An 8,000-nucleotide genomic window follows, 5' to 3' on the forward strand; every position below is an offset into this window, starting at 1 on the left:
AAGCATATGCCACCATGCCCAGCTCATGTATTTTTTATGAAGATGGGGTTTCACCATGTTGGCCAGGCTGGTCTTAAACTCCTGGCCTCAGGTGATCCACCCACCTCGGCCTCCCAAAGTGCTGGAATTACAGGCATGAGTCACCACGCCCAGCCTTATTTTGTACTATAGTTTCTTTTTCTTTTGCCTAATTTTAAGTACCAAATCTGATAAATGATTTAATTTAAATGTAAGTATAGTTACATTGCTACAGTTCTAGGGATTTTGTTAAGTAGATACTTTTCATTTTCTAGTTTTATGTAACAAAATAAGAAAAATTTAATTCTTTCAAAAATAGGAAAACATAATTTACAAGGATAATTGGACCAGAACACACAGACACATACATACACATGCTGCCACCACCTCCACCACTACACATCTAAAACTATCTTTTGTTAATTGGACTTTGACTGATCTTGTCCTACGGATATGTTTGGAGAATATCTCTTGTATAAGGACATCTGTTTTTTGCTTGTTTGTTTTTACAGTGTTTAAAATAAAGGAGAGAAAAATAGCATATGAAAACCAATTCAAAATGAAACATAAATGAAGACTTTCTCTTGATTAGGGCACACTGGAAGCTGCCATGCCTGTTCCAACACAGGTAACATGGGAGCACTGAGGCCTCACAACTGGACACTTGGGAGTAGAGAAATAACCACCAGATCAGGTTAGAAGAAGACAACTAATTATATACAAATCTATGGAAGATAGTGGGAAAGACGAAGAAACAAAGCATGAATAAATGCTTTATAACTTATGCAAATTTTAAGTGTTTTCTCTGAATAGTTGTTTAGGACAATAATAGATATTAGTAACTTAAATGTCCTTATAAGCAGAGGACATTTTATATTCAAGGTTCCAATTCATTTTTTAAGTAGATTTAAAATGCTAGAGATGTGAATCAAACTCAATATCCCATTTTTTGTCCCAAATACTCCAATACATAAACATGTGAATCTGTGTTTGATCTACATGTGGCAAGGGTGAGAGATGGGAGTGGTGGAGAAACAGCAGAAACAGCCGTAGGGAGATATTTCTATTAAATTTTGCATTAGCAAACCAGGCTCTATTTCAGAAAATCCTGATAGTAAATATCTTTACCAATGCAAACTTATGTCTCTATTTTCTAAGTGACATTTTAAGCATCTAACATCTGTACACTGAGTTTTATTACAAAGAGCAATATTTAGACAAATTAAACCTAACTAAAATCAACATTTATATTACCATGTTCAGTTTCAAGAACAGCAAACAAGTTGGAAGTCCTAATGAGACAATATGTGAGAGCTTATTACATCACTACGCATACATGTGGGCGCAGAGGAAATGGCTGGGACATTTGACGGTCAAATGTTCGATGTGTTTATACTCAGCCAGATAGTGATTTTCTAACTTCGTATGGATTATAAACAAACAGCAAATAACTCTCTAATGGGGTGCAGTATTTTGTGAAGGTCAGCAGAAAGCTAGCCTTGAATGAAAATGAGGAAAACATGTGTTTTGTATTTAGCAAAGTCACATTAATTAATATTTAAAATAACTACAAATTAACTTCTTATCAACCAGGCCTCCTGGACAAGCAGGGAGTTTGCATTACTGGATAGGGATGGGGGTGTCTGGAGATCTCTGCCAAAATTGGGGCTGGACTGGAACCTGAGGTTCTTAAATTCTGCCTAATAGTGTTCAGGAGAGACTCTGGAGTTGAAAGTCCAAGTCGTCATTCCAGCCAAAAGTGTAGATCTGGAGAGACTAGGCACAGAAAGAGGAATTAGACATGAGGCAATGATTTAATCAAAGGCATATAGACTCAACAAAGGGGTTTCTGGCAATATTCTGTGAGATGTAGATGCTGGTGTTTTATAACCTCTGACTACACTGTAGATGATGAAGTAGCTAGTTGTTAAGGTGCCAAGGTGGTTTGTTGTAAACCAGAAGTTGCAAAATGTTATGTTTTGCATATTTGATCCATTTGTTTGATCCATATAGTACTTCTCCAAAAAGTGATTTAAAAGAAATTTGCATTAATTGTCAACATTTATCATGAAGATATTTTGTCTATGTATCTTGATTTATAAATTTTCTGAAAATATTAGAAGATTTAGCATTACCAAACATGTTGGCATGCAGAGTATCCATAACCTTGTGCTGAATTGCTCCTGCCTCTTGCAATGGACATGCACTCTCCTGTCCACCAGTCCCCAACAATCCCCACTCTAATAGATGGGAGACAGTTGCTTTTTACCATCATACTCGTTTTGTTGATTTGCTTGCAGCGGAATTAAGACAAATCTGAGATACTTCTTAAATCTGTTCTGTGTTTTTAATTTTTTTTCTTTTTAACTCCCACTCATGACAACATATTCTATTTTTTAAATATAAGATTTAAAAAAATTTTAATTTTATTTGCAGATATGGCATCTTGTTGTATTTCCCAGGCAGGTCTTGAACACTGGCCTCAAGCAGTCTTCCCACCTTGGCCTCCCAAAGTGCTGGGATTACAGGTGTGAGCTAACATGCCCAATCTTCATAAACATTTTTAAAGCCTTTTATTAGAAAACATTTCAAACATATAGAAAAGTAGATAAAATAGTTCAATAAATCCTGACTTTCCTATTTCACAGCTTTAGCATTACTCAAGTCCAGTCTTGTTTTTCTATACCCCCTCCCTACTTCTTTCCAACATATTTTTAAAGCAAATTTTGGGCATCCTATCATTTTGTCTGTAAATACTTGAGCATGTAACAAGAAAGATAGGGACTCTTTTATAAAACCTAACTGCACAGCCATTCATTATCAAATGTAAACATTAAGTGTTTAATATCATCAAATACTCAGGGTGCTCAAATTTGCAGTTGTTTTATATGTATATGTATTACAGTTTGTTTAAATCAGCATTTGTATCTGTTTATATATATTTTATAGTTTAAGTCAGGATTAAAATAAAGTCTATACCAGGTAGTCGGTTGATATATCTTTTAAATCTCTTCTAATATATAGCTTCTCACTGTTTCTCTCCCCGACCCCTAGCAGCTATAAATACACCAGTTTGGTTGTTTTGTGGAATTTTTTACAGTCCAAGATTTGCTGATTGCCTCCCCATGGCATAATTTAGCATGGTCCTCTATCATCTGCATTTCCTGTAAATTGACTTGAAGTTTTTAGAAATAATATTTTATAGGTAGTAGTGTGTCCTCATTAGTATTTTAGTTTGCAAACCTTGGTCTAAACTAATTCTAAATCATCAATATATTGTTCTAATGCAGAAGTATTATACAACAGGGTACAAAATAAATCACCTGAGTTACCTTATAATAAGGGAAAGAAAGCGAGGAAATAATTTATAATTATGAATGGTTTTATTTACACATCTCAGTCTGAACTCCTATTTATAAATAGCAGACTCTTGTAGACATTGTGGATTCACTTGTGAAATAAACCAAGTGCATGATGTCTAGGAGTAATTGCTTTATTTACTTTGAATTTCAAAGGATACCTCTTTTGAGATTATCCATGTGGAAACACCCAATCAAATGATTTAAAACTAAAGGGATGATGTATTTACCTGAATTTTTTGATTTCAGGATAGGAAAATGAAATGAAAACTAACATTTATTGGCTAAAACATGCTAAGATGTTTCAAATGCATTATCTCATTTGATTATTACAGTAACTCTCTTAGGTTGTATTATCTCCATTTTTTACTGAAGGAAATAAAATTTGTCATTCCAAAAGTTACATAAAAAAACTCCAGACTTTTTCTACTATAACATTTTAAAAAACCAAAAGTAAGAGGGAAAATGTATGGAGGGGAAAAAATATTTTCTTAGTCATCAAAATGAGTATCACAGAATTTCTGGGTCCATTTTGTGTAAGGAAATCCAACCCAGGAAATTGATTTATTTTTTCATTCTTAATAAAATATATTATACCAAGGGAAATATAAATATATTATACCAAGGGAAAGGTTACTATACCATAGTAACCAGGAGAGGCTAGGCGTTGCAGCAATAACCAGTTAATCCTGAAATCAGTGGCTTAACCTAAAGGTTTGTTTGTCTCTCACTTCTGCAGGTCGATTGTAGGTCAACAGGAGGAGGGAATGAAAGAGGTCTGTTCCACGTAGTTGCTTAGGGACTAGTCATCTCAGCTGATGAGGCCTCTCCACTTGCAGCTTGTTATAGTCTGTGTTGCTATAACAAAGTATCAGAGACGGGATAATTTATAAAGAATAGAAATTTATTTCTTATGGTTCTGGAGGTCAGGAAGTCCAAGATCAAGGAGCAAGCATTCGGTGTCTCATAAAAGCCTTCTTGCTGAGTCTTCACACAGTAGAAGAGTGGAAGGGCCAGAAAAGGGTCTAGTTTCCTGGAGCCCTTTTACAGTATAGTAATCCCATTTATGAGGGCTCTATCCTGTCTTAATCGCCTCCCAAAGGGCCCACCTCCTACTACTGTGTCCGGAATTAGTGGGTTCTTGGTTTCACTGACTTCAAGAATGAAGCCGCGGACCCTCGCGGTGAGTGTTACAGTTCTTAAGGTGGTGCGTCTGGAGTTTGTTCCTTCTGATGTTCGGATGTGTTCGGAGTTTCTTCCTTCTGGTGGGTTCGTGGTCTCGCTGGCTCAGGAGTGAAGCTGCAGACCTTCGTAGTGAGTGTTACAGTTCTTAAGGTGGCACGTCTGGAGTTGTTCGTTCCTCCCGGTGGACTCGTGGTCTCACTGGCTTCAGGAGTGAAGCTGCAGACCTTCGTGGTGAGTGTTACAGCTCATAAAAGCAGTGTGGACCCAGAGTGAGCAGTAGCAAGATTTATTGCAAAGAGCTAAAGAACAAAGCTTCCACAGCGTGGAAGGGGACCCGAGCGGGTTGCCACTGCTGGCTCGGGCAGCCTGCTTTTATTCTCTTATCTGGCCCCACCCACGTCCTGCTGATTGGTAGAGCTGAGTGGTCTGTTTTGACAGGGTGCTGATTGGTGCGTTTACCATCCCTGAGCTAGACATAAAGGTTCTCCACGTCCCCATCAGATCAGTTAGATACAGAGTGTCAATTGGTGCATTCACAAACCTCGAGCTAGACACAGGGTGCTGATTGGTGTGTTCACAAACCCTGAGCTAGATACGGAGTGCCGATTGGTGTATTTACAATCCTTGAGCTAGACATAAAGGTTCTCCACGGCCCCACCAGAGCAGCTAGATAGATACAGAATGTCGATTGGTGCATTCACAGACCCTGAGCTAGACACAGAGTGCTGACTGGTGTATTTACAATACCTGAGCTAGACATAAAGGTTCTCCACATCTCCACCAGACTCAGGAGCCCAGCTGGCTTCACCCAGTAGATCCTGCACCTGGGCTGCAGGTGGAGCTGCCTGCCAGCCTCGTGCCGTGCGCTTGCACTCCTCAGCCCTTGGGTGGTTGATGGGACTGGGCACTGTGGAGCAGGGGGTGGCGCTCGTTGGGGAGGCTCGGGCCGCACAGGAGCCCATGGAAAGGGTGGGAGGCTCAGGCATGGCGGGCTGCAGGTCCCGAGCCCTGCCCTGTGGGAAGGCAGCTAAGGCCCGGTGAGAAATTGAGCGTAGCGCCGGTGGGCTGGCACTGCTGGGGGACCCAGTACACCCTCCGCAGCTGCTGGCCCAGGTGCTAAGCAGCTCATTGCGGGCAGGGCTGGCCGGCTGCTCCGATTACAGGGCCCGCCAAGCCTACGCCCACCCGGAACTCCAGCTGGCCCACAAGCGCAGCACGCAGCCCCGGTTCCTGCTCCCACCTCTCCCTCCACACTTCCCTGCAAGCTGAGGGAGCCGGCTCTGGCCTTGGCCAGCCCAGAAAGGGGCTCCCACAGTGCAGCGGTGGGCTGAAGGGCTCCTCAAGTGCTGCCAAAGTGGGAGCCCAAGCAGGAGGCGCCGAGAGCGAGTGAGGGCTGTGAGGACTGCCAGCACGCTGTCACCTCTCACTACTATCACATTTGGTCTGAGGTTCCAATATATAAATTTAAATGCATTCAAATTATAGCATAGCTACATCTAGAGTAAGTGACATTGGAAGTATCTGCAGAAGGGGAAGACAGAACTTACATCCACAATTAAATGTCTAGGACTAGAAATGACACAGATCACATAAGTTTACAGCCCACTGACCAAAATTAGACAAATAGCTTCATCTAACTATAAGGGAGCTAGGAAGTATAATTCTCCATGTGCCCCGGAAGGCAAAGAGATTGGTTATGCTTTTCTGGAGTCAGACTCCCTGGAAACATACTGAGATGAAGATTTGGATGCAGTAAGTGTGTTAGAAGGTGTTCTCAGAAACACCTGTAAGGGAATGAAGGAAGCAGGTTTGGAAAGAGGGAGAGATTGAATTGTGCTGCACTTTCAACAGAGGCCAAGGTGATGTTTTAGGGAGCTGGGGATCTGAGATTTCTCTTCAAAGTTGTTCTGAATTAAGAAAAGATGGCAAAGTCTATGTATTATAGCATCTAGTCATTGCATACAGCCTGCCCCTAGCTTCAAGTTTTTTTTTGTTTTGTTTTTTGAGACCAAGTCTTGTTCTGTCACCCAGGCTGGAGTGCAGTGGCTTGATCACAGCTCACTGCAACCTCTGCCTCCCAGGTTCAAGCTATTCTTCTGCCTCAGCCTCCCAAGTAGCTGGGACTACAGGAGAGCACCACCATGCCTGGCTAATTTTTGTATTTTTAGTAGAGACAGGGTTTCACCATATTGGCCAGGCTGGTCTCAAACTCCTGACCTTGTGATCTGCCTGCCTCAGCCTCCCAAAGTGCTGGGATTACAGGGGTGAGCCACTGCACACAGCCCCTAGCTTTAAGTTTAATGAGATTATAATTTGTTATCTGATAGTTACTATCTATAAAGCACATTTAATAGGTTAAATCATATTAATGTTAATACACCAGATCAATCTAATTTACTTCAAGTTTTATTTTTTTTCTTCTCATTTGGTGAGATTTGGAAGCTGTAATTATATTTGCTTTAAGTCACTAAGGAATTATAAGATAAAAATTCCTCATTAAAATTTTACCATTACATATGTTGCAAAAGATAATTTTTATTTTATGAACATTAAGTTTTCAAATAAATAGTTTCATCCTCTAAGGAAGGACTGATAGATCAGTTATTTCTAATCCTAGAAATTCCAACTCAAGACAACCGAGAAATTGTCATCTACATGTGATGTCATTATTTGTCTTTCTGCTTTTACTTCTAAGGCATGCTGTGATATTAGTAATGAGGAGTATATTACCACACAGCAGATGTTTAAGAGAGAAAAATGCCGCAGGTCTAGTAAAATATTTCTCAAGGTTTGGAATTTTTTTTTCTTTTTTGTATTTATTATTTTGTATATAACTATGGAAATGTAAAGAAGAGTAGGAGAAGGCAAGATAAATCGTTTTTTAAAAGTGTGATTCATAGATTCTTATTCCATATTCATGTCAAATTATTTTCTACTCCGAAGAAGAAGCAGAAGAAAAACCTTATTTAAATAGCTTTTTTTTTCCAAGACAGAGTCTCACTGTGTCACCCAGGCTGGAGTGCAGTAGTGTGATCTCGGCTGACTGCAACCTCCATCACCCAGGTTCAAAGGATTCTCTTGTCTCAGCCTTCTGAGTAGCCTGGGTTATAGGTACTTGCTGCCATGCCCAGATAATTTTTGTATTTTTAATACAGACAGAGTTTCACCACGTCGGCCAGGCTAGTCTCGAACTCCTGACCTCAAGTGATCTGCCCACCTCGGCCTCCCAAAGTGTTGGGATTACAGGCGTGAGTCCAGTATTTTGGACTCACTGGTGCACCCAGTCCAGTATTTTGAAATATATAAAACTTTTAGGTAATGTTGTGGTTTGGCTGAGAGATTTACTGTGAAATGGCCACAATTTATTACACTGTAGTTCTCTTAGGAAATTATTTTTCTCTTTTACTGTATTTGCTTTATGCAAATGCTTGAATGAGT

This window comes from Symphalangus syndactylus, chromosome 2 (assembly GCF_028878055.3).
Source record: "Symphalangus syndactylus isolate Jambi chromosome 2, NHGRI_mSymSyn1-v2.1_pri, whole genome shotgun sequence".
In the NCBI taxonomy this organism is placed as follows: Eukaryota; Metazoa; Chordata; class Mammalia; order Primates; family Hylobatidae; genus Symphalangus; species Symphalangus syndactylus.